Raw genomic sequence first — 27,157 nt, 5'->3', positions numbered from 1 at the left:
CAGTCACATGCTCCCTCACCCCACACCCACCCCTCCACCCCTATCCACCCCCACACACACCTACACCTTCCCCCACATACCCACACACACCCATGCCCACCAGTTTACAAGAGTAAGTCTTCATTTTAAACTATTGTGTGATGACCTCTATGTACACTACATAAACACATGTCTATCAGGACAAAAAGATTTTTTAAAATCAAATTAATGAATGTTGTAAATGTTTGCTTTTTAGAATATAACTTGGTATTTTTCTGGTTCTGCCGTGGCAAAACCCCTTGCTGAAAGGAGTACTTCTGGTGGCAAGGGGAGGGATTCCTCATGTCAAAAGTCAGGGGTTAGGGGACAGGACTTCCAGTCCCAAGATGGCAACCAGGAGGCGGGCCACTTGTCAAGGGGTGGGGCTGCCCATGCAGCCCTCGACAGTTTGTGTAACCTGGTGAATGGCCCTCTGTCCAAAATAATTGCCAACCCCTTTGCTAACTGCTTTCATTAAAGTCTGGCCCCCAAAGTTACTCATGGCTGAAGTCATTTGGTTCTTCTTGATGCCACTATTTTCAAACCTTTATTTTATACTTGCTTCATATTTTCAAGACTTGTATTTTTCCTGCAGCCACAAGAGCAAGGCAGGGCAGGGAAGAGAGTTGTCCAGTCTCCGACTCCAAAAGTGGAGGCTTTAAACACAAAATGAGTCAGATAGGGCAAATGGTGTTTTATTTTGGTTTTTTTCATAGTGAATATAGGAATCAAGAAAGCTAAAGATACTGTAAATCTAGGATACGTGGAAGAGTTTAACAAGATGTCAGAAGAGTAAATAGAAATGTTTTGCTGCATTGATGTGGAAATGTCTTTCCCACAGAATGACTTATATGAGAAAAAACTGTAAGATTTTCGCCTTGATGTCAAAGAACATGTATTGGGTAGCAACTGAAGTGTAACAAGTTGTCACACTTCCTTAATTCTGAACCGAATACTATGACAAAGAACAAGTATATAATGTAGCCTTGAAAACAGCAATTATCCCTAAAGAAGGGAAAGCCATCAAAATGCATTTAAAAGGGCCAACTTCAATGAGCTTAGGAGACTAGCGGGGGAGGCACTGAGGGCCCAGAAGGTAGAGAAGATGGGAATTCATGAGGGATGGTTGTACCTTAAGGGGGCGATCCTCCAGGCCCAAAGGATAACAGTCCCTGAGAGAAGCAAGGGGGGTAAGAATGCTCAGAAAGGCCCTTGGCTCAGCAAGGGCACTCAGCAATGCCCAAGGACTAAAAAGGTGGCGTACAGCCAGTGGAAGGGAGGAGCTATCAGCAAGGAGGAGTACTCCTCCTCAGCCCATGAGTGTAGGAAGGCTATTAGGAAGGCCAAGGCAGAGATGGAACTCAGGCTAGCGTCCAGAATTAAGGACAACAAAAAGTCCTTTTTCAAGCACATTGGGAGCAAGAAGATGGCACCAGGCAATGTAGGGCCCCTGCAAGACACAAACTGTAATCTTGTGGCTACACCAGACAAGAAAGCTGATAATGTTTAACAGTTTCTTTGCTTGTTTTCTTGAACAGGGACTGGGAAATCCCACCTACCAGAGGTAGGGACAATCTTGGGGATAGCTATGTCAGGCCTTCAGTGAGCGCAGATGTAGTTAGGGATCTTCTGGAAGGGCTGGACATTTTTAAATCTGCAGGTCCAGATGCCCTCCACCCATGGGTGTTGAGGGAGCTCGCAGGGGTCATCGCGGAGCCCTTGGAAGATTGGAAACTGGCTAATGTGGTCCCAATTTTCAAGAAAGGGAGGAGGGAGGACCCAGGTAACTATAGGCCTGTAAGCCTCACCTCAGTGCTGGGGAAGATCTTGGAGAGAATCATCAAGGTGTTAGAAATGCGCAGCTTGCATCTTGCACCTGATAAGAAGGAAATACTGCCCAAGGCTCCTTTCTCCCCCGGTCCCGCCTTAGCCTTTCTCATGCTGATTGCAGAAGCTAGAATTCAATTGACTGTGGCCTTGGGGAATGAACTTTTGGCGAACTGTTGTAGTTTCTGGGCATGCTTAATGAGCTGACGCATATTTACCTCTCCGCCCTGCATACTTAAGTAGGTAATTATACTATACATGCGATGTATGTAATGATGTAACTACATGTATGCTTGTATGAAACGGAAGTGAGCTGTAAGAGTTCCAGTGTCTGCACACATGCTCAGGAGAGAGAAGATAAATTCCGCTTGCAAACACAATTAGTTTGTCAGAAGCTGATTTGGGCATCAATGCCCCATTCTGACCTTGTTTGCAAACAAATACATCCTTTTGTACCGTCTGATGTTTGTGCGTCTGTGATTTTTGCGGGCCTCCAAAGAAACGAACCGCTTTTTGCAACAAAGGAGCACATCTGTGGGGGGGCCAGCAGGGGAGATCATGCTCAGGGGCAATCAGCATGGGTTCATCAAAGGCAGGTCCTGCCTGACCAACCTGATTGCCTTTTATGACCAGGTGACTAAATCCTTGGATGATGATGTCACCGTGAATGTAGTCTTTCTAGACTTTAAGAAGGCCTTTGACACTGTCTCTCACCCCACCCTCATCAATAAGATGCCTACACAGTTGGATGGGTAAAAAATTGGCTGATGGGGCGCACCCAGAGAGTAGTGGTGGACAGGTTGTACTCAACCTGGCGAGATGTGAGCAGTGGGATACCCCAGGGCTTGGTTCTCGGGCCCGCACTGTTTAACATCTTCATCAGTGACTTGGACAAGGGGGTGGAAAGCTCGCTGTCCAAGTTTGCTGATGACACTAAGGCGTGGGGCAAGGTGGGCACACTTGAAGGGAGAGAGAGGCTGCAAATAGATTTAGACAGACTACAAAAGTGGGCAGATGAGAATAGGATGGGGTTCAACGTAGACAAATGCAAGCAATCCACAGCATACATACAGGCTGGGGAATTACCCTCTTGAAAGCATAGAGGCAGAACAGGATCTTGGATTCATTATGGACTCCAAGATGAACATGAGCCGCCAATGCCAGACCACAGCCAGCAGGGCCAGCCATACCTTGTCATGCATCCAAAGATGCCACTCAAGCCAGTTCAGAGAGGTGATACTCCCCCTCTATGTGACTTTGGTCAGTCCTCAGTTGGAGTACTGCGTCCAGTTCTGGGCGCCACATTTCAAGAGGGATGTGGCCAGCCTGGAGAGGGTTCAGAGGAGAGCCATCCACTTGATGAGAGGGCAGCAGGTCAGGCCCAATGAGGAGAGACTGAGGGACCTGAACCTGTTCAGCCTCAGCAATAGGAGGCTGAGGGGAGACCTGGTGGCTGCCTACAAACTCATCAGGGAGATCAATAGCAAATAGGTAGGGCCCACTTCTCCCCAGAACAACCTGGGGTGACGAGGAACAATGGTAATAAGCTGATGGAGAACAGGTTTAGGTTACAGAGCAGAAGGCAATATTTTAAGGGTGGCCAAAATCTGGAATCAACTTGCCCTACCTTGGGCAAATTCAAGGGGAGGTTGGATGATCACCTGTCTGGGGTCTTGTGAACCCAGCATTCATTCCTGCCTTTGGCAGGGGGTCAGGCTAGATGATCTGTTCAGGTGTCTCCTGACCCTAGCTACTATGAAACTATAAAAAACAAAACAAAACAAAACAAGAGGAAGCCTGGGATTTCCAGGTCAATGAATTGTACTTTGCCTCCAGAGAAGTGTACTACAGAACAAGTCCTCCAAACTGGGAAAAAATTAGGCCAAGAGTGGACTAATTAAAATGATCATGAAACTGAGGCCTCTAGAACTTGTAATATAGATGGTAATAACTCTAATTAAAGGCAGAATAGTATACCACACTTGGAAAATTTACTCTCATAGTATCTAATCAATAAACTAGTGGTAACTGATAATTGTGCCTCTTTCTCCATTGTTTTACCATTTTTAAGGCAACACAGTTAATTTGCATGTGTAGCCAGGATAAATTAATTGTGCAGTTAATCAGGTAATTGTGCAATACATGTAACCTGTAGAGGGGGCCAAAGGATCAGGACATCTACTTGCTCAGCATTTGTGCCTTAAAAATATTAAGGCAGCACAAATGAGAAGTCAGATGATATCTGTTTCCACCCAAATATGAATTCTCCAGCTAGGGGGTAATAAGAAGCTGCTCCTTTCCTCTTCCTATAGGAACCTGTCAGCGAGACAACTGTAGCAGAGACTGTCTCCAGCTAGTACTAGTATCACCAAGGATGGGCCATTATTTGGGCTGGAGGGCCACTTAAGCTGCTGGTGAGCTGCTGAGGGCTGGTGGGAGAGGTACTGACCCGTCCTCGGCTCCCCATCACAGCTGTTTACACCACTGGATGCAGGGCAGGGCAGGGGTAAGGAGGTGACAACTGATCCTACCTGGCCCCAGCCTCCCTGTAAAGTGCATATAAGTTCTTCTACTGAAAGAGTTGATGACAAAACAGTATTAAAAATTGGATCAAGTTAGTCATTTATTTCAAGTAGTTAAAAAACCCAATAACATAGCATTAAAAAATTCCATGTTTCAAAATGCTCAATTTAAACAAGGAAATCAGATTCCCTTGATAACCTAGTTCAGGATTTGTCTGGACAGCATTGTTAACTTATTAAATAGCAATTAGCGAGTTAAGGTATCTTCTGATAATTGAACAAAAGAGCCCAGATCCTATTCCACCTGTTGTAAGTGGACTTAACACACTTATGCGTGAGTCTATTCCACCCTGCTAGAGTTGCTGACTCTAAAACAATGTGAAAGGGGAATGGGTCCTTCTCCTCCTCACCGTTATTTTGTAACTTGTGCGTTGCAAAAGTAGATGTATTAATAGATTTTCAGGGACAAGTGTGGAACAGAATCTCACTTAAGCATTTAAGTCCACTTAAATGCCTAATGGATGGAATAGAATCTAGCCCAGGGACAGGCAACCCCCAGCATGCATGCCAATTAGTGGCACATGGAGACATTTTCCCTGGCATGCCAGGAGGCTTGTAAGGAAAATGATTTAAAAAAAAATTAATGTTCCTGCTCTGGGCTCTCTGGAGCAGCCATGGTGCTCCAGTGCCGCAGCAGGCACTGTGGGGGGAGTCAGGAGAACACAGGCAGGGACTGCTGTCTGCATTTTGCTGACCCCGCCCCATCCCCAGGCTGCACCCTCCAGCCTGGCCCGCCCCTGGAGTGGAGTTTCGGGTAGGTGGGTCCAGGGCCTGAGCAGGCACGATGCTGGGCTGCTGTGCCAGAGGGTCCCAGTGGGTGGGTGAGCCCAGGGCCCAGCCAGGCCTTCAGATGGCACCCTGTCCCACACGGGGCAGGGGTAGCACCAGAGCACTGAGGCCACACACTTGTGGTCGGGTTCTGGTGGTACAGGGAGAAGCAGGCATGGTGGGGAGTTGCCATGGACAGACCAGCTCAGCTGGCCCCTTGGGAAGGCGGGGACTAGGGGGGAAGCAGGGGCTGGCCTGGGGCTCTGCAGACTTGAGCCGTGGCAGACAGGTGTGAACACCCACCGGCACCCAAGATGGGGCCCTGCTCAACCTGGCCTGCATAGCTCCAGAAGTTAAAAAACTTCATATATTCAGTTTGCAATTACCTATCAACAATGTTTGCCCTGCTGAAAGAACTTCCCCATTGTAATTCAAATTTCTACAGCATGTGATTCTGTCTCTAATCGAGGGGTAGGCAAAATACAGTCCGTGGGCTGGATCTGGCCCACCAAGGGATTCTGTCTGGCCCATGGCAGGTCCCTCAGCCCTACGCAGCCTAGGTATGGGGGGCAAACTGGGCTGTGGCGCATGCAGCTAGTGCTGCTGTTCTTGAACATACAACAGGGCAGGGGTGGCACAGCAGCCAGACTCTCTGCGTAGCTGCCACTACCAGTCTGCCCTGCATCCACCTGCTGGGGTGCAATCTTCATGGAGGCTGGCCTGGGACCCCAGTGGGCAGGGCGTACTCAGCCAGGTGGATGGGACAGAGCTGCAAGTGGGCAGTGAGCGGTGTCTGGGAGTGGGATGGGCAGGTGGGGCTGGGGTTGAGGCCAGGATCGTGGGGTGGTGGCAGTGCAGGCTGGGTCCTGGGGCAGAGGTGTGATCTGTTCTCCACACAGCCCTGTAATGGGCATAAGTTCCACAGGAAGGGGAGTGAGGGGAGCAGATTGTGGCTCTGCCCTGGGCCCCAGCCCCATGATGTCACTGACCCATGACAAAAGCCCTGACCCCAGGCTTGCCCCCCATCCCACTCTTGAATGCTGCTTCCTGCCTGCTTGCCCATGGCCCTATCCCATCCACCTGGCCAAGCACACCTTCCCCACAGGTGTCCTGGGATGATCTCCATAGGGACCCCACCCACCAGGCACACTTGGCAGTGGGTGCGGGGTGGATGGCACAAGGCTGGATAGAACTAATTTACCACCCACACGAGGTGCTGTGTCACCACCCTGCCCCCTCCCCCTCCTGCTGGGTCAGTACCCCCCCCACACATCAAAATTTCTTAAGTGGCTCTCCAGCCCAAATAATTGCCCACCCTGCTCTAATCAATTGGCAGTCCTCCTATACTAGTCCATTAATTGATATAGCTTGAAGCTCTGTTCCATAGGATTAGGATTTCAGATGAACTCATCAAGGAAGGAAAACAGCTTTAGTAAAAGTTAATTAATACCAACTTATTTACTTATCATAATTCAGTGTAAACAAGAGACTAATCAGAATCTACATGAGTAATGTTCTTCAACTGCCTCACAGTTTTAACTTACTTTGGCTTATTTCTTTGCTTGTCCCCTTAAACTAGGAACTGATTATTGCTAATACACAGTGGCCCTCTCTAGATGTTACAGGTATTGCACAATTAACTAGTTAACTGTGCTATTATTCAGAGAGCAACTACATGTACAAAGTAGTTATTATACAATAAAAAGCTCCAACCAGCTACAAAGTTAAATCTCAAAAATCTGTACTAACTTCGGGTGCCTATACACAAGCAGGGAGGCTGCTCAGATGCACTGCAACTCCAGCATGTCAGAGCAGACTTACTTAATTAAGTCTGCTGGAATGTGGCAATTACCATGCTCCAGCAGCCTCCCTCATTTGACGAGCTTTAGATAAAGTGCCCCCACCATCATTTTGAAGAGCAGGGATGCTGATACACAAGATGTGGCAGCACTTTAATTAGAGTGGCTCTCAGAGTCGCTGTAATTCAACCTCCCCCCCCCCCAAACTCCTGGAGCATATGTATAAAAACACCCTTTATAGCCAGTTGCTATCAAGTTTTAATTTGTATGTGTAGCAGAGTTTCCCCTACAGCTGGGAACTGCATCAGCTGACAGGGCTACCAGCCACAGGTGTGGACCACATCTGGCATAAAACCCCAGGCCCTGGGGATCATGGCTGCCACAATCCCTAAGACTCAATATTGCATGAAACTGTGGCTCTTTGGGGATTGTGGGTGCCATAATCCCTAGGACTCAGGGTTGTGTGAAAACTCTGGGCTCTGGGAATCTCAGCTGCCCCAATCCCTAGGGTTCCAGGATGCAGAAACCCCTAGGGCTGAAGAATTGCCACAATAGCAATCTGCCAGCATGAGGGTTTTCCACACCTACCAGGGTGAGAGAATCATGATTTCCTCCCCCACCCTGGGGTATGTGGAGCACCCCCCTGGCTAGGAGCCCCTCAACTGTGGTGTGTGGGATTCCCAGCCATGGGAGCCTGCTTCTTGCCAGTGCAGGGGGAGCCTGGGATTGGACTCCCCCTGCAAGGAATAAGGTGCAATGGAATCTAATGTGTGATCCCACAATTGTACCTCCTGCCATGCAGAAACAAATAGTTGACATTCAATATTCATATGCATCAAGAAAACATAATTTATGTCCTTTTTCCTCTGGAAAGACAGGCTGGAGGTCCTGAGAAACAGGGTTAAGCAAGGATGAAAAGCTGGAACTGGATACCCTCTTGAAGACCCTTCCAGCCCTATTTCTCTCTGATTCTATGAAGTCACAGACAAAAATTAATTGAATGGGTTGGGTCATAGTTTCTTTTGGAAAGCATATTAAATTGAGGTCTCAAGTCTTTCAGCCCAGCTATAAATCACCATTACACTACATGGAGGCTTGCCTAAGCAGGGAGCTCCAAGTCAGTATGGTAAAACACTGTAAAAGTTGAAAGAAAGCTTGCCCTATGTTCACTTACGCTGCTGGCTCAAGCTGGTGTTATTTTGTGGAATGAATATAAGCCTGGGCTTACTTTTATGAACTCTAAATCCATATGTGCAATACGTATACTAATGAAGCATATGCATTGAGTGCCCCAGCTGTCTTCACTGTTCCTCAATACCTAGGTGCAAACCTGACCTTTCAAACCACAAACTCAGTTATATCTCTTGAAAGAGTTCTGCTTTTTGAGGAGTTTGTTGGTGGCTTCTTTTTAAAACAGCCTGTCTCATTGCAGTCTCAAATTCTTATCCAGAGGGGTAATCAGCTTGCCAAAAAGTAAACATATAAGGGGAAGGGTGGGAAGAACAAGCAGCAAAATCTTCAAAACTCTAGACATGATGTAATAAGCTAGGCCAGTTCAAGGCCATTGACAAAGAATTAAAGCTACCTTTGTTCTTCAGTTATCAGGTAACAGTTGTTAGGTAATCTTGCTGTAAAATCCCAGCAGAGACCAGTCTCTATGATGTACGTTGGTGAACAGCGAAGTGGTACAGTTTTGAGGAACATTACAGCAAAACCTATAGAGCCTTGTCCCCACTAGGATTTTACAGCATGATAGTAATATGCTGTAAGAAACTGTAGAACACTTCTGTAGCCTTCTCTTTACTACCAAAAAAGATTCATTCTAAATCGAAAGTAATTCTTGAAATTCGAGGTACACTGATACAATCAGTCTGATATCAGATTGGCACAAATATAAAGAAAATTGAGTGCATCAGAAATTGGTCTTTTTTGCCTGATGTGGCCAATAATTTTGCTGATAAATGCTCCCTGCATGAGCACAGCTGCAGTGCAGCATGTAGGCGGTGAGGAGAGCTGCATCCAGCTGGTAATTCTGTTCTGGTGGAAAGGGAGGGGGAGGGAAGGGACATGGGGCAGGGGGGCAGATCAAGGCCCCTGTGGTAAAGGAGGGAGTGGGGCTAGGGCAGGCACTGCCCAGCAGAGACAGGCCACCGGACTGAGCCAGGGGGTGCAGCTCCCACTGCTGTGCGCACCCCAGGAGGGCATGAGGGGTCTGTGCCCCCAGTTTGCATGGGGTAGGCTGCTGCTACAGGCTGGGGCTGGAGGATGTGCCAAGCTGTTCCCAGAGTGGGCTGGGCTGGGGTGCACTCAGGGTAGATGGCAGCGGCACTGGCAGGAAGGGTTGGTGGGGGCTATGCCAAATTTGGGGGTGGCTGCAGCCCCCCTCCCAGCACCGCCGGTGCCCACCCCGAGCATAGCCCGGCCCAGCCCCAGCCTGCAGGAGCAGCCCACCCCACCCTGAGCAGATCTGGGGGCATGCCCCCCCCCATGCCCCCCCCCAACATGAGTCGGCAGTGTGACGAAACCATCAGAAAAGCCAATGGCACTTTATCGTGCATCAGCAGATGCATGACAAATAGGTCCAAGGAGGTGATACTTCCCCTCTATCGGGCGCTGGTCAGACCGCAGCTGGAGTACTGCGTGCAATTCTGGGCGCCGCACTTCAAGAAGGATGCGGATAACCTGGAGAGGGTCCAGAGAAGGGCCACTCGTATGGTTAAGGGCCTGCAGGCCAAGCCCTACGAGGAGAGACTAGAGAAACTGGACCTTTTCAGCCTCCGCAAGAGAAGGTTGAAAGGCGACCTGGTGGCTGCCTATAAGTTCATCAGGGGGGCACAGAAAGGAATTGGTGAGTATATATTCACCAAGGCCCCCCCAGGGGTTACAAGAAATAATGGCCACAAGCTAGAAGAGAGCAGATTTAGATTGGATATTAGGAGGAACTTCTTCACAGTTCGAGTGGCCAAGGTCTGGAACGGGCTCCCAAGGGAGGTGGTGCTCTCCCCTACCCTGGGGGTATTCAAGAGAAGGTTGGATGTGTATCTAGCTGGGGTAATGTAGGCCCAGCACTCTTTCCTGCTTACGCAGGGGGTTGGACTCGATGATCCATTGAGGTCCCTTCCGACCCTAGCATCTATGAATCTATGAATCTATGCCCTCCCAGGGTGCACGCAGCAGAAGTTGTCCCCCGCACCATACTCCCCAGATGAGCCACAGCTCTGTCCCATGCCCTGCCCCACTCTGGCTGGACAGCACTTGCCCCACCTTCAGCCCCATTCCCTCCATCACTGCCGGAGCCTCGATCTGCCCCACCCCCTGCTCCCCTTTCCTTCTCTTTCCCCTGCCCTTGCACCACAACAGACTTACCAGCATGAACACCTCATGCCTCCCAAGGCTGGGGGGTGCATGGCAATCGCCCACAGGCGGCAGCGGGGTTATAGCAGCGGCAAGCAAGGACCACCTGCAGGAAGCCATGGTAATGCCAGCAGCGAAGGTAGGCCAAGTGGGAACCACCCGCAGGTGTCGGCAGCGAGGGGCGTGGGGGTGGTGAGTGACAGTCAGCAACTGCCTACAGATGCTGCCAGCAGCATTGACGGCGGGGGCTCAGGGAGAGTGGTGAGTGACAACTGCCCGCAGGTGCCACCTGCAGCGGTCAATCTCAGGGGGTGTACATGCACCCGCATCAGCAATGCTTACCAGCTGGACACTGCTCTTTAAGCTACCTGGCTGTGTATTGGAAATTGGATCGGGATTGGCTGATATGCCTCCTTAAAAATCAGCCATCGGCCCCCAAAATCTCTATCAGTGCAGCCCTACTTAAAATCCCTGCCAAACACCTAGTTATCCAAAGTTCAGTCATATTTAAAAGGAAAAACAAACCACACACATCCAAGCAATACATACAGTTCCCTCTAACACACGGAGTGCTAGCCAAATATGGTCCCTCCCTGGACTCGTCTTTGCACTACGAGTGAGATGAGTGTGTGAGTTCTGGTTTCACTTTTAAGTGGACTGGCGTGTAAAGTGTAACCATTCTTAGTGGTCAGTAAGACATTTAATGGCAAAAAGAATGTCTCAAGTAATCTGCAGCAAGCATGACCTAAATACTACAATGTTCTGGGGAACATGCTAAAAATTCTGAAGCAGTTTGGAATAAATTGGAGATCTACTGAATTAACAGTCACGCCCTACAATTAGTCCAGATATCATTGATTTAAATAAGAAAAGAGGTCAAAGAATTGCTTCCAACATCTGCTGACTTCTGAGTTTGGGGACTGTTTTATTTTCATTTGTTTGTAATACACATCTTTGTAGAAAAATATTTTTAATTTCAAACATTACAAACCAGAAGTGTTGCCAAAGGACCATCAAAGTTCATCTTGAAGCAACAGTCTCCCCTCCAACTTCCAGATGGTCATGAGGCAAAGGGCAAATTTTGTGGCTTTCCTCCCAGTCCCCTACCAAATGTTTTCAGCAGATATTCTAGACCTCATAAATAGCAGCACGTTAAGAAGTCAATGCTGGTTTAAGTTTCTTGGTTATTGTTATATTTTTCTTCTCATAAGAATGAGAGGACTCATTTCCAAAGTCCTTCAAATAAAGACACCGTTGCATTCCACTGTTGCAAACCTCACAGCAGTGGATACATCATCCAGAGGAAATTATGACAACTTTGAAACAGGCCAGAAATATGGAACTGTGTGGACTAGAGCAGTGGTTCTCAGCCTTCTACCTGGTGGGACCCATTTGCAAAGATCCACAGCCTGTCCCCAGCCACACACCCCTGAACCTGCTGGCGCCTGATCCCCAATCTCCTGTACTGCCCCTCCGGGGCCATGCTGGTGTCCCTCACTCCTGACCCACAGCCCCCTGCCTGCCCCCCCAGCCCTGCTGGGGGGGCGGGGGGGCAGGGAAGAAGGCAGCTGCCCTTGCCCCACGTGGGCTGGAGTGTAGTAGCTGCAGCAGTTCTGGCTCATGCGGGTGGCAGCAGAGTGAGTCCAGCCCTGGCACAGGCTGGAGGGAGGAGGAAAGGCCTGTGGCCCTTCCCCCTGCTGTGGACTAGGGCCGCTGCACCACACCAGGCAGCCTGGTCATGGCCCCTTCCCCACCTCTCCCCACCCAGCAGCATCTCCCAGCTGCCCTGCCCCCACAAGCACAGGCACCAGCCTTGGTGTCACCAGCCTGGCCACGCGGTTCTCCCCCAACCCCTTCCCCTGCTGGAAGTGGCAGGTGCCTTCCCACTGCCCCTCTGCCCTGCTGCAACTCATGACCCTCTGAAATATTCTTGTGACACACTTTTGGGTCATGACCTACAGGTTGAGAAATGCTGGACTACAGAACTAATAGGTAGAAATACCAGACAAATTGTTCATTACCAATGTAGGCATATAATATTTTATAAAGCATCCTGCTGTTCTAAGTCTGATTTCTCTGCAGCACTAAGAAAGGCAACCAAGTTTCTTAAAACCATAAGAAGTACCACACTGGCTCAGAAAACAGCTCTACCCAAAACAGTTGCTAAAATAAGTTTGAATGTTAAACTTCTCCACATCTGAACATGAAAAAATACTGATGAGGTGATTCTTGAAAGTTTTAGGCTTACTACTTTTTAGTTCACAATATTAAGTTTTCCAATATGTTTTTCTTACAAAAGGCTTTCATGAGCAGGTTTCAATTTAAAACAAAAACCATTTCACTCCCATGTATTTTTCCAGGAAGTGGGATATCCATGTATATAACAGAGGAAAAATGGACCCTCAAAACTTATCTGGAATGATACATTGTTTTTCTCATCAGAATTCGTTATTGACCCTCTTTCGTCTTATTTTGTTTTGACCAATTTTTTTATCCCATACGTTTTCCTAACAGATCAATACTTTATACTCAAATTAGAGCTGAACTTATGGATACACAATGAATTTCAGAATTCACCTTATTAAAATTAAGAAACTGATTTTTAGCCCTTCTATTAAATAACTTCTATGTTCAATAAGTTTGCCCTAAAATAACATTTGGCCTTTACAGACTTAACATTTTGCATATATTTTTCATTATTTGTAGGGAAAATCTACTGGGATCCTCTTAAATCTCATACTAAACCACAGACCAATAGAGTGTGAGTGCAATTTTGTTAAAGGTAACTTTGCTTTCTGAACTAGACTCAAGAACCCTATACCTTAGTGCATCTGTCATCTTTTTTCCCCACTAGAGATGCACAATTATGAATTAATTACTTAAAAGAAAAATAAATTCCTGTAAAAGTCTCCTGTTTTCTAGGATATCTTGCCAACTGATAAACCCTACTCATATTACAGTTTCATATCAGCCAACATTATGAGGTTAACAAAGCAGGTAGTATCTATGCACATTTATTACTTTGATACTTGGAGTAATTAAAAATGCTTTTTCCAGTATATACTAAAGGTCATTATGTGTGACACAATGACTACAGTATGCATGACATTCTCATGATCTGTGTCCCACTATCACTGCCCTCAAGTACTTCATTGCATCTACTAGCTAGGACTTAATTTGGAGCCCAATACAACTATTCTTTGATCATCTGGACAGATGACTGGATTTAAGCAGATATTTCAAACGAGTGACATCTTTTCCATGATAATTTAACTCCTACTTTCTTTATATCCCTTGTAATGTCCCAGTCTTCACAACTTTAAAGCATTTCCTTAACAGTCCCGTCAAAGTAAACAGATTACCTCAAGATGATGACAGATGCTTAAAGGGCAATGCAGAGCAGTCCTATTTTGAGAGATAAATCCCCTCACCCCACAAAAAACTTGGAGTTATAATACTAATGTTACAAAATATAAACTTTAATGCAAAACTTGTTTCAATATCATTTTTTTAGAGCAGAGGTTTTCAACATGTGGCCCACAGACCTGTGGGAGTCTGCAGATTATGTTGAAGACAGGGGTTGTCAACCAGGGGTATGCATACTCCTAGGTGTACTTGGGAAGGTCCTAAGGGGTATACATGGGCAGGTAGAAATGTAAGGGTCTGTGAAAGATGACTACGACCAATCAAAATATGTGAATACCCACAGTTACCATTCAAAAGCATCTGCACCTCCATTTGAAAATTTTTAGGGCTCCACAAATGAAAAAAGGTTGAAAACCACTACTCTAAAGTGGCCATGTCTCTTTGGAAATCTCTGTTTTCAGAAAGATTAGTCAAAACATCCTCCCACTAAATCAAGTAAAACTATGTCCACTTAGAAGACTAGAGCCCTCCATTTAGCTAGAATATGGATGCTACAGGAGTAACAAGTACAAAGTCTCCCAAACCCTTTTCTGCTTCATCACTGGGTTTTGAAGGCCACTGTTAAAAAGCAAAGTAAAATTCACTCACAAGTCTATTTGGTTCTCAGGGCACTTTTACACATGCTGTGATGCATTCTGTTAAAACACATCCGAGCAGCCTCAATTAATCAGACTCCACATCAGAATGCTCCAGAGTGCTGCAGCGTCTTGGGTATTCAACATCCCGGGTTTTAAAATGGCAGCGGGGGCACTTTAACTAAAGCTTGTTCAATGAGCTGTAGTTAAACTCCCCTGTCACCATTTTGAAATGCAGGATGCTGAATACAAGAGACATTGTGGTCCAGAGGAGAGCCATGCGCATGGTAAGAGGTCAGGAAAACAGACCTTATGATGAGAGGCTGAGAGCCATGGGACTCTTCAGCCTGGAAAAGCGCAGGCTCAGGGGTGATCTGGTGACCACCTACAAGTGTATCGGGGTGCTCACAGGACCTGGGGGAACGTCTGCTCACTACAGTTCTCCAAGGGATGACAAGATTGAATAGTCACAAACTCCTCCGGGACTGTTTCAGGCTGGAAATAAGGAAGAACTTCTTTACTGTCTGAGCCCTCAAGGTTTGGAATAGACTGCCACCGGAGGTAGTGCTTGAGCACCTACCTTGAATGCCTTCAAGAGACATTTGGATGTCTATCTTGCTGGGATACTATGACCCCTGCTGACTTCCTGCCCTTTGGGCAGGGGGCTGGACTTGATGATCTTTCGAGGTCCTTTCCAGCCCTAATGCCTATGATATTTATGGAATCTATTTTAATTAGAGCAGCTCCTGAGAACTGCTCTAATTAAAACGCACTTCCCCACCCCAGAGCACGTGTACAGGCACTCTTTGTTCTGCAAATGAAGTCTGTAGTTTGTGTCAGATGTGGGTTTAGACTGGTTTAGAGGTATATGTCTTCCTGCCAAAAATTTAAACCAGACTATCCATTCATTCAACTTTGTGCATCTAACTGACACAAGATGAAAAGTTTTGGTTAAACTGGATTGCATTTGAATGAACATCATAAAAATTAAGATTTCCATATCACATTTGCAATCTCCCATCAGACAATCAGCAACTTCCTTGTAGGTCTTATCTTAATCCTGTTGACAAATGAACCGGTAGTCCCAATGACCCTAATAAGACAAAGATTTGATCCGCTCTCAAGAAAAGTAAGCAAACCAGCTTGCACATTTTCCCATGAAAACAGAATAGCACAAAAAATGACAATGTATGTTAATGCCGATGGCATGAAATTTTCTAGGATATTTCCAGGTCAATTTCATAGAGACTTGGATTATTTTAACAGTGTTTATATTGGACTGGAGCCTAATGGTTAACAGGCACTCTGCCTGTGTGTTTATATAAAAGTTTGATTTACATCAAAGCTGCAACTCCAGATGAAGTGCAGAAAGAAATAAGACAAGCATGCCAGTGCAGGATAGTGCAGAAAGTATATGATTGCTCTCTACAGACAAGTAATGTTTACTGCTGTCATTTACATTAGAAGCATTCATTTGCAGCCAATTCATCTTTCTCAGAGGACTGGGAAGGACATTAGCTCAGATACCATGAAGCGATTTCTGATAAACTACACTGTCTCTTGAGCTTTCCTCTAGTCCTATTTTCCCTATAAGGATAAAATGAAGTGGCTCAGATAAACTTCTAAACAAAATCCTTTGGTGGCTTGCATAATTTTCCTCTGTCCCTTTATTATGTCCTTTTTGATCCTTCCCTGTTTTAAGTTGGGACTAGGAAGAGAAAAAACACCATACTGAGAGGCCGATTTTGCATTATAGGTGTTACAGTAACACTTGGAAGTACCATCTAAAATTGGAATCCCATTTTGTTGGTAATAAACTATACAGCATTGAGAAAGACCTTTCAGTTAACATACTGTATTCATACTATTTTCAGTCTGAGTAGAGGCACTGCAATTCTGACAGTTTCCGTTTCTGTTTTGGCTATCCAATGTATTGTAGGCAGCATCTGCCTTTATGGCTGCAATAAAAATTGCTACTGATATTGTATTAATCATTAATACGAAGAATCTTTGACGGTAATTAGGGTCAAAAGCCCTTGCCTAAACAAAGGTAGAAAGCCTGGAAAGGTAAGAACCATTTACAGAGTGTAAAGGAAGTAGAACCGTGTTTTGCTTTGTTTTTTCAGATGAAGTCCAATGTTTGTTAGTATCTGGTAAAACATTATTAGATTGACCACCACATTTAGCTAGTCTTAAACTCTTTTAATGAACATGTGTTGTAAATAAGGTATTGTATTACCCAAGTTATTAATTTATCCTGAATGTGAATCAATTTCACTTTTCAGGTTCAATTTTAGAAGGAAAAAAAGGCGGGGGGGTGGAATGACACCTATGTCTTCCAATAAACTGGTGATTGCAGATAAAGACTTTGAACTATGACTGCCTTTACTAAATCCTACAAGCATTTCAAATAACCAAGCAAAGTCCAAAGGGCTAAATGCAGTAAAAATATATTTTTTAAACTCCACTGAAAAAAAATTTTGATTCAGTATTTCTGCTGCATGCACAAAAATTTTACAAGAGTCGAGACTGTTAAAGGCCCCAAGTTTAGACTGACCTTGCATATGAATCCAGTGCAATTTTTATGATTCTTTTGGAGAAAAAAGGTAGACTTCTAATCAGTACATCTAGATGTTAGTATTGCAACTAAACTTTTCAGTAAGAGGAATATCTGAATCTCTGAAGCAAACATAATTATTCAGCCTAAGGTGATATATTATAGATGCAAGGTAAAACTGCCTTTTAAATGGGATACCTGTAATTTTAAGAAGATGCAAGTGAAAATTCTGTCTACAAACATGACATTTCCTAGATTGTTTAGCTATCACTGAAAGTTGGTTTTTCAGCAACATTTTGCAGCAAGAGACAAACTTTCCACATTCTGAGACCACATACAGTCTCTCTCTTCCAAAAGCACAGGACAAAGTTGAAGATCAGAATTATACTGTGGTCATTTTTCACCTATGTGAAAACATGTCAGCAACAACGTAAAGTTCCCTTGAAAACACCAAGCAACATTCCAAATGGAAAAAAGCAGCACAGCAAGCTGCCGGTTTTCCACAGAATTGGCTTGATATTTTGTTGGAGACAATGCAAGCTGATCTCGCTTGACAAGTAGCAACAACAAGGTGGAAAACTAAGATGACTAGTTTTACAGGATCTTAAGCAACCCTGTAGTTTAACCATTCAAAGTGTGATTTGTTCACGATGAGTTCTGATTTGGCCTCTGTTTGATCTGCAAAACAGAACTAGGGGTTGACAAGCAGAGAATTAGCTCTGGGTGCTGACTTAGAGAAGGTACCCCCTTCCCCCACCCAGGAGTCTTTACCATGGCAGGGGAAGCCCTGCATCTCCCAGATGTAAGTGCCCCATAGATACAGTACAGCCCCATTACCATTGTGCATCAAGACGGGCGAGGGTGGAATGACATCCCCTCCCCAGGTAAGGCTTTGCCACAAAGGACACAGTCCAGCACCTGAGGGTATGGGGGAGCAAATGGGCACTGGAAGTGGCCCCCAGAGAGCCCATACTGCTGCCTGTCCCCCACTGGCAGCAATCCAAGCCTGTGCTGCTGCAGCCACAGGTGCTGCTAGAGTGAGGAGAACTGGGCAGGTAAGACTCCTACCCGCATCCCTCTTCCCCCCCTGCTCTCCATGGGTCAGCACAATTCTCCCCTCCCCCATCTCTGCCCCAGCTACTGAAAGAGCTTTCTACACTTCTGCTAAAAATATTTCCAAAATAACATCCTCAAAGTAATTTCGAGTTTAATTTGTGTGTGTGCAAGTGTGTTTGCACACACCTCCGAATGTGTTCATGCATGCACATACATAGAAGTAATTTTGACATTCCAGACCTGGCTAACTCAGCCTTGTGCTCACGGGACAAATCATCAAAAGGAGCTGCAATCAGCTGAAACAGTAATTTAGGACATGGGTCTGTAGGCAAGGCAAGACTGACTGGTCATAGTTGGGCTGCTGGCTGTCTCAGTCTTGAAGTTCACTTGTGCCTAGTAGAGCCTCCTGTTATAATTTGCCAAATATAGAATCTAATTATTCAATTCATCCCTCTCACCACCGCAGGGGGGGCAGACGGTGTAGAGGTCAAGCAGCTTGCCCCCTTCTTGTGCCTCTCCCTAACCCCACCTTATGCCTGCCCCCCTGCAGCCTCAGGCCCCCCTTCCCCCTTTGCTTCCCCTCCTACACCTCCCCCCAGCCTCTGCTCCTTCCTCCTATGCTCTCTCCAACCTCTGCTTCTCCCTCCCTCCCCTCCAGCTTCTGCTCCCCGCTTCCCATCCCCTCCAGCCTCTGCTTCTCTTTCCCCCACTCCCGAACTTCATCCTCTGTTCCACCCCACCCTTACAGCCTCTGTTCCTCTTTTCCCTTCCCCTTGCTCCACATGGCAGGCTCCATCCCCGCTCTAGCCTGGGGCACTAAGCATGAGCCCCAGCCGCACTGCCATAGCAGCCATGTGAGCTGCTGGCTGCTGCCATGGGGCCAGGCTGGAGCCATGCTTAGTGCCCCAGCGTAGTGTGGACAGAGACTCCTGGTGCAAAGCAAGGGTAAGAGAGCGGGATAAATACTCCTGTCTTTTTAATGTACTTTTTCTATACAAGCATTACAATGGTATCAATAAAATTTTATTTTCATAGCTAATACCTCTTATCATCATGTTTATCATCCTGAACCTAAAAATTAATACCAGTTATCAACAGGGATCCTGGTTTTCCTCAATTAAAAAAACCCAACAAATAAATCACAAACCACCCATACCCCCTGCCTCCCCAACCCTGCCAGAGGGGGGGCCCTAGCTGCCAGGGCTATGGGGCTAAGGACCCAGGTCTGCAGCCCCCTGCCCCCAACAGAAGGCAGTGGCTGCCACAGTGGAGCAAAGCCCATTCCTTCCCCACCATCACCCTGCTGCCTGCTGTGGGCTGGGGCAGGAAGAACAGCTCCCTGCTGCTGCGTGTGCTCCCAGGGGGCAGGGGGGACCCATGCCACTCAGTTCTGTGTACAGGGCAGGGGCAGGATGGGTGCATGCTGTGGGCTTAGGCTCCCACCCTGCCGCCCTCCCCCAGAGTCTCCACAGCCTGACGGATGTGACCGGACACTGCAGGAAACAGTGGAGCCATGCATGAAAGTTGCTTGCCATTGCAAGCTCCGTGCTGCCTTACTGATGCATCTCCCATGCATGCGGACGCAGCAGGGATGGCAGCACAGGGTTATGTCACTCACTGCAGCCCCACATGCATAGGCAACGTGTTGCCAGGGCAGTGCAGAGCTCACAGCCGCAAGCAGCTTTCCAACCTGCCAGGCTGCGGAGACCCTGGAGGAGGGCAGTAGGGCAGGAACCCAAACCCACAGTGAACACCCACTCCATCCTTCACAGATCTTGAGGAGTCGGCCCCACCCCCTGCCCCCTGGACAAGTTGCCTGCAGCCCTGTCCCACTCCCCACAGGGGCCCTGAGGCCGTGCATTGTGGCTCCAAGCACTGCCCAGCTGAGCAGCAGCCTCAGCCCCAGTCCTGCCCAACTCCCTCCCTATGGGGACCTCAATATCCCTCTCACCCCCCCAATTTACCTGTGGGAGCTGCTCTCCAGGCTGCCTGGGACCACTACATTTGAGGCCAGATGAACAAAAGGTGGTATTCTATTCTTTTCCTGTTATCTAAGCAGCCATTTTTTTTCACCTACAGGGCAACGTTGCTATTTCCAAACCCCAAATTCTATGGCTGGGCATGTAGCCCTACACATACAGACTACTAGGTATGGCTACATAGGCTGCTTCTAAACATGTTCGTAGTGCTGCAAAGTTTGTAGCACTATAAAACTAACAAGTGCTATGGGCAACCACATATTAAGAGCCCCCTGGCTGGAGTGAGGCAAATGCACACTTTCATGCCAGGGGGTGAGAGAGGTCTGCTCCATGCCGCCTCCCCACCTCCCCAGAAGCCTATTAGTGAACTGGACAGGCTCATTGACAGGCTGGTGAGCTGCTGACCTCTCAGGCAGCCCAGTCAGTCTTGGGCAGCCCTTTAGAAGTCTTGATGCTTTAAAGGGCCGCTGATGTTTGAGCACCAGCAGCCCTTTTAAGTTCCTAGGCTTCAGGCAGCAAGGCGATGCGGCTCCCTTCAAGACTTTGGTGCAACCTGGAAGGCATTACTAGCATTCCTGGCTCCAAAGCTATGGATGCACACTTTAAATGGATCGACAACCCCACAGCCCAGGAGTCAGGAATGCTGGGGGCCAAAGTTCCAGCTCCTGGGTATAAGTGGATTAATGCATGGGTTGGTGGGGCCAGGGCCCAAGCCCCAGGGAGCCCTGCCTATCAGGGGCCACCAGATGCCTGGATTCCTGTGGAAAATGTCTGGTTTCCCCTTGAAGGAAAGCAGCATTCCATCCTGCAAGGGGATGTTTGGGGCAAGATGCAGGAGGCACTGCCTGAATGCATGTGGCTCAGAACACAGCTGGGCAGCAGCTCCCTGCAGGTAAGTATATGGTGGGGAAGAGGTGGGGGGGGTGCAGATCAAGGCCCCCCCACGGTGAGGGAGAGTGGGGAGGGGCTGGGGGTGCTGCCCAGACAGGGTGGTGCATGGGACCCAGGGCTGGGGTGAGGAGTAGAATGGAGCCACAGGCAGCTTATCTAGGGTGTATGTGCACCCTGCACAGATCCCCAAGGGGAGGCATGGGGGAGCATGTGCCCCCCCCCCCCGATTTGTGCATGGGGCAGATGCAGGCTGCCCGTTGCAGGCTTGGGACTCTGCACTCTGCTGCCTTTGCCCCAGAGAGCCCTGAGCCCGCAGCAAGCAGCTTGCATTTGCCCTCACACTGCTCGGATCTGCTCTGGTAGTGGCAGGGTGGGGGGAGGGAGGATGGAAAGCAGGGAGGAGAGGTGGGCATGTGCCATCCCACCCTTAGCCTGGCAAAGGCCACTCAACCTCCCCTGTGGGCAGGGGTGGTGCCATATAGCCATGCAAAAAATGACCATTTGGATGACAGGAAAAACAGAAGGCCACCCAAACATTTCTAGGATAGTTGCAAGACACTTCTCATTGCTGTAGGGATGTAGTTTCAGAGAGCAAGATGATTTTCCTCTACTTCTAAAACTAATATTTAAACTTTCGTTATAGTAGAGTCAGTTAAAAGTCTAAGGACTATGGAGGACAAAGCTGTATGCAAACAAAGAATCTACTGGCCCTCCAAGAGTCAAGGGCTGATCCCACAGCAGTTTCTGATACAGACAAATTAAAGACAAAAATGTGTCCCTCTTTAATCCAGTCCTCAATCATGCTGAATATCTAGGCTCCAATCCAGAATTTCATGTTTTTATTTTACTTATATTTTCAGTTGATTACATTTCTCAGTTATTTGATAAAACCTCTTGTTTTTTTCAAACTATCAGTAACACAAGTGCTAGCATGATACTTTTAAAGAAACCACATGAGAACATTTCCATGTTATGTTTAAATAAATCTCCTCTTTTTTCAAAGCACTGCAGACTTAGTTTTAATTAAGATAGAAGGCTGCATTTTTGCCCTTAAATGAATGCAATCAAGCACACTAGAGGTTACATCAGTTGTTTAAAAGTCATCAAATTTCTAAGTATTTTACATGTCAGTTTTGGCAGGTTAAGGTCATATTACTACCACAGTAAAAGTAAAAGTAATAATGGAATGACTCAAGTGATATTCAAGAAATAAAAAGTTAAATCTAACCCTTCTACAGTGTTGTTATTAGAAGACAATTTTTCATTACACACTCCAAAAACATCAGGCGACTATCCAGTTTAAGTGGCTCTTTTTGAATGCAAGCTACATACTTAGGCTACCGCCAACATTGTGATCTAAGCCTCTGAGTATTTGAGAAGCTAGAACACTCATTAGCAGAAAAAAATTTGGCATCATTCATAAACACTGGAAACCTGTTACACAGATAACCTTGTTAGATCAAGTTTATCTTTTTCCACAGTTACATGCTTTTAAATCAAACCTTAACACCACCCCCCTTCGCATGCTCCAAAATGAACAACAAAAACAACCAACAAAACAACTCGCCCCAGAACCCCCCCGCCCAACAAACAGTAACAAGGCTGGTAAGGCAAAAATTTCAGCTACAACCCACGTCTTGAATTATATATAGGCAGGGATTTAATTTTCCTCCCTCAATCCCTTTGCCATTTCACACTTTTAAAACAGTATTGCCTATAAAGCCTATGTGCCTATTTATTCAAAACGTGGGTTCTTAAAATTAGGCTTCTGGAATCATCTCTAAGCCTAAATAAAGAATCTTATTTTCAGGAGTCCAGAGCAGGAAAAACTACAATTAAAGTCACTGCTAAACTAAATAAGCACCTCTCAGCAACAGCATAATTACAGGTGGGGGAATGGGGCACTAGCCCCAGGCACCACTCCTGCCAGCCTAGCCACTCCAAATGCAGTCAGTAATGTGTTAAACAAGGATTTGCTTGGGATGATTTGGAAAGGGTGATCCTGCCCCAGGCAGGGGGTTGGACTAGACCAGCATTTCTCAACCTGAGGGTCGTAACCCAAAAGTGGGGCACAAGAATATATGAAAGGTTGCAAACAAACTTTAAAAATGGATTCTCCTTTAAAGGAGAAAAATGTGGGAAACCATGGACTTTCCCTTGCAGACTGGCAAAGTACCAGCCTTCAAGGGGCTGCTTGGGTCTTCCCATGCCCCACACACCCACCCCTGCCCCACACACTGGGGGCTTGGGCCTGGAGGCAAGGGGCAGCAGGTCAGGAGTGAGGGGCATTGGAAGGGCCAGGGGCCTGTTTCCTACTTACACTATTTACTGGTTCTGGGCTGGCTAATATTTACAAGTGGGTCCTGGTACAAAAAAGGTTGAGAACTACTGGACTAGATGACCTCAGAAGGTCTCTTCCAGAATCTGATTGATTCTGTGATCTCTAAGTGAAAACGTCCTTCACAATCACAAAACTAAAACAAGACTTACCTGTGTGATGGTGTAAATACTGTTAAATATGGAATGATAACATGGATTGATAGGGTTAGATTTCCAGACATGAAAAAGAAAAATCCAAACTAATATTATGTACTTGTCACTGAAATTGCTACTAAAATGTTTTTTTATAAAATAAAAATAAAACCCTTCAACTGTCTCTATACAGTTTTTCCTCTAGATTTTCTTTAAGATTTTTCAAAGTCAGCTGGAAGATCAGTACACCCAATTCCCATTCATTTTTATAGGAATTGGGCACCCATGTCTCTTAAGCAGCTTGGAAAAATTCAGCTTTAATATCTAATTGATACAAAGTTCAGGAAAAAAATCTTATTAACGCCACAATAGATTAAATATAAAACATGTTAAGGAAAAAAGGTTTGGCTTATCTTTTTAAGAAGCCTATAATTTATAGGACAAGTTGGAGGGAACACTGAGGAACAAATGTATCTAGTATTGCTGTTAGGTCTTTGTTTGATTACATTTCATGACAGCATTCCTTTCTTTTTCACCATTTCCTGATTTTCAAGGGCTCAACTGTGCAGCCTTGACATTAAAAATCTCTTAGATTGTACAATTTAATTACTATAATAAATTACTGCTGATAAATTACATGATAATTGCAATACACTGTCTCCCAAAAGACAAAATATATTAAACTCTCAATCCTTATTGGGAACAGAACCTAGAAGTCTTTACTGTATCCACATGCCTATGGAAGGACTCAATAAATGAAAAGACAAAACAAAAATAGTGCCTTAGATTAGCTGAGGTCTTGGCTGAAAAGATAAGCCTCACAGTATGCTCTGAATATTAAAACACTTGATGGATAAGAGTGCCAGACTCTGCAACTTGCTCAGTCAGCTCTGGCCTAGGAGTAAATCTTTAAGAAAAACTAAGAATGCTACTGCCAGTAAGTGAATACTAATCTCCCATACTTTTGAAGAACAGAGAAAATTACTTGTTTCCATACTATAAAGTTTGTTCAATGCCCAGCAAGCATTTACCACCGCTCCCCATTTACAGTACAGCTGTGTGAAGCTTTGGTAACCGATTACATTTGGAGGAGATTTGGCCCAATTCAGCATCCGACTCTCCAAATCCGAATTGAATCAGGAGACCCATTAAAAGGTCCAAATCAAATCGAAAGCATTCGAATCGATTCAGAAAAGATTTGGAGAGATTTAGAGATTCAAAAGGCAGGCTTGCAGGAAACAGAAACTGAGAAGGAAGGGGAGGAGTGGGAGAAAGACTGCTCTGATATCGCCATCTGTAGCTAGCCAGTGACTGTGATATTTCCCTGAGTTCCCTTCCAATCACAGTGTTCTAGGGGTGGGACTTAGAAACAGCATACAAGGCTCCATGTGTAAACCGATCTGTTTCTGTGTCTTTTGTGAGCTGTGTCTGTCTTGCAGCAGCAACAGCAGCATCTGAAAGGTTCAGGCTTGGAAGCACTAACTAGTCTCTTATTATCAAGTTGTATCCAATCCTTTCCTACTTACCTTGCCTACCATCCCTTTCTACTTATTCTTCCCCACAAATCCTCTCATTTGTTCTTCTTAGTCTGTCTTTTTTTCCCCCTTGCACAAAAAGAAATCTGTGTTTTCCCTGACAGTGTGTCATCACTGTGCAGGAAAGCGCAACATATAAACACACACACACACACACATTTTGTAGCACACCAAACATGAAGCGTGCTGGAAAGTCAGGTGCTAGGTCTTCTGGCAGGGGAAGGAGAGGGGCCAGAGGGAGAGCTGCAAGTCCCCACTCCCCTAAACTCCAATTACACCCTCTTTCCTGGCGGCAATGAGTCTTCTGCTAGTGGGAACAAGGAGGTGGGAGCAGTGTCTGCAGCTGCAACACTTCCACTAACACCAGTAACAACCACTAGCACCAGCATGACAGTCTCCACCCCAATTTCAGTCCCCAGCGTGAACCTTCCAATGCCAGAGGAGGAGCTGGAAATGGAAGCAGAGAAGCTGAGTGCCATAACTAAGGAAATTATGGGGAAGGAGGGGGAATCTGAGTTTGTGCTCCACACCCCTCAAAGTTCCCCTAGAGGCAAGTCTCTTCTGAAAGGCACTTAGGAGGAGGTGCCTGCATGTACCACCTTTAGCAGGACAGTGGCATCCTCCCTGTATGAGGCATGCAGGGAGTACTTGAGGGAGGAGCTGCAGAAGGCAGGGCTGCAGGCAGTTTTGCGCTTCACCTCGGACATCTGGAGCAGCCAGGGTGGAGATCATGCCTACCTCTCCCTCACAGGGCACTGGTGTGATCAGTCAGGGCGTCAGTGGGCTCTCCTTCAAGTCAAGGTGATGGATGAGTCCCACATCGCAAGGGAGATCATGGTGGCCATGAACCACATGGTGCAGGGGTGGCTCATTGGGCAGGGCAAGCTCACCCATGGGTTCACGGTCACCGACAAAGGGGCCAATATGGTCAAGGTGCTGCAGGATGGCACACAAGTTCCACCTCATAGTCAGGGACGCCTTGGAGGGGAACAGGGCTCCTAGTGACAGCGCCATTACTACCACAACCAGCCAACTCATTTTGAAATGCAGAAAGGTGGAGGGCTACTTTCACCAGAGCATCAAGGGGGACAAGATGCCGCAGGACAAAAAGGCAGAGCTAAGTATCCCACAGCACAAAATCATGCAGGATGTGGAGACTCAGTGGAACTCTACATACGTGATGCTTGAGAGGCTGGTGGAGCAACAGAAGGTCATCCATGAGATGGCCTTGCTTGGGAAGATTGGGATCAGCGGCCCCCTTAACAAAGCTAAGTGGGATACCATCTCCCAGATCTTGGTGGTCCTCAAGCCATTCCTCAAGGCCACCAAGAGCCTCAGTGTTGGAGACACCCTCCTTATCCAGGTGATCCCCATAGTGAAGGAGCTTGAGAATCAAATGGAGAAGTTCCAGGGGATCACTGTTCCTGGTTGGCGCAAGCCACTGTCATTAGAGGTGCAGGCACTGGTGAAGTGTCTGAAGGAAGGCATCAAAAAAATGGCTAGATTGAGTGAGTGCCACCCTCTTCACCCTCCTGCCACCTATATGCTTTTTAAATTTGCTTTCAAAACCATTTAATGCCCGCTCTTAGAGCTGGAGGAGGCAGTTTAGTTTATCACCAGCCAGCAGGGGAAGAACATCTCCCTGCTGAGCTCCTGTGCCAAGAAGAACTTGGAGGTATGGGCTGGGGTTATGGGGAAGGAGGCAGCCCCAGATCGTGGGCATGACCTAAAATTGAACTCTGCCAAGGTAGGGAGGCCTGGTGGGACTACTGGTGGGGCGGCAGCCCCAGGAAATGCCAGGACCACAAACCTCCTTGGTTAAAAGTGGGTAGGGAGCACCTAATAACCTCCAGCCACTGCATGCATGCACAGTCCTGGCTGGGGAAAGATCAGACCTGTAAGATGTTTGAGAGGTCTGAGGCTTACTGGTTGCAGTGGAGTTGTGAGGGTGAGAACAGGCAGGCAGCTCAGATCTGACCTGAGATACCCTTGACTGGGCCATGCTGGGGCCAGGACCCAAAGGGGAGCCAAAGGGCCAGAGACCACCACAAGAAATGCCTAGAGCAAGAGTCTCAGGACTCTGACTGGCCTGAAGGTGGGGCCAGGGGCTAAGGGGGAGCCCAAAGGTCCTAGATAGGGGACCAGAACTGGAGGGGGTGAAGGATGTAATCTGGGAGGCATGGGCTGCAATGTAGGGAAGGTACAGAGCTGTGAAATGGATGTCAGCCCTAGACATCAGAAGCCTAAATGGGCAGCCTTCCACCTGGGTAACATAGTTGCATAGTTTCTAGGGTCGGAAGGGACCTGAGCAGATCTTC

The 27,157-nt window shown here is 46.9% G+C and overlaps 1 protein-coding gene across 3 annotated transcripts in view; it reads right to left on the bottom strand.

The window, feature by feature from the left end:
• The window catches only part of PRKCD (protein kinase C delta), a 136,000-nt gene that overhangs the window by 76,748 nt on the left and 32,095 nt on the right, over window positions 1–27,157 (bottom strand). For 2 of the 3 annotated variants that reach the window (XM_019547433.1, XM_019547435.1), the window contains exon 1: window positions 23,323–23,394. The exons of the other annotated variant lie outside the window; for it this stretch is intronic. The gene's annotated coding sequence lies outside the window, so the exon portion shown is untranslated. Of the gene's footprint in view, window positions 1–23,322; window positions 23,395–27,157 lie in introns of those variants that run through there. 3 annotated transcript variants of the gene reach the window in all.

Source organism: Crocodylus porosus, unplaced genomic scaffold (assembly GCF_001723895.1).
Source record: "Crocodylus porosus isolate Cpor-Errol unplaced genomic scaffold, CroPor_comp1, whole genome shotgun sequence".
In the NCBI taxonomy this organism is placed as follows: domain Eukaryota; kingdom Metazoa; phylum Chordata; order Crocodylia; family Crocodylidae; genus Crocodylus; species Crocodylus porosus.
Note: the sequence above shows the minus strand (reverse complement) of the source record. Positions and strands in the feature narration are given on the sequence as shown.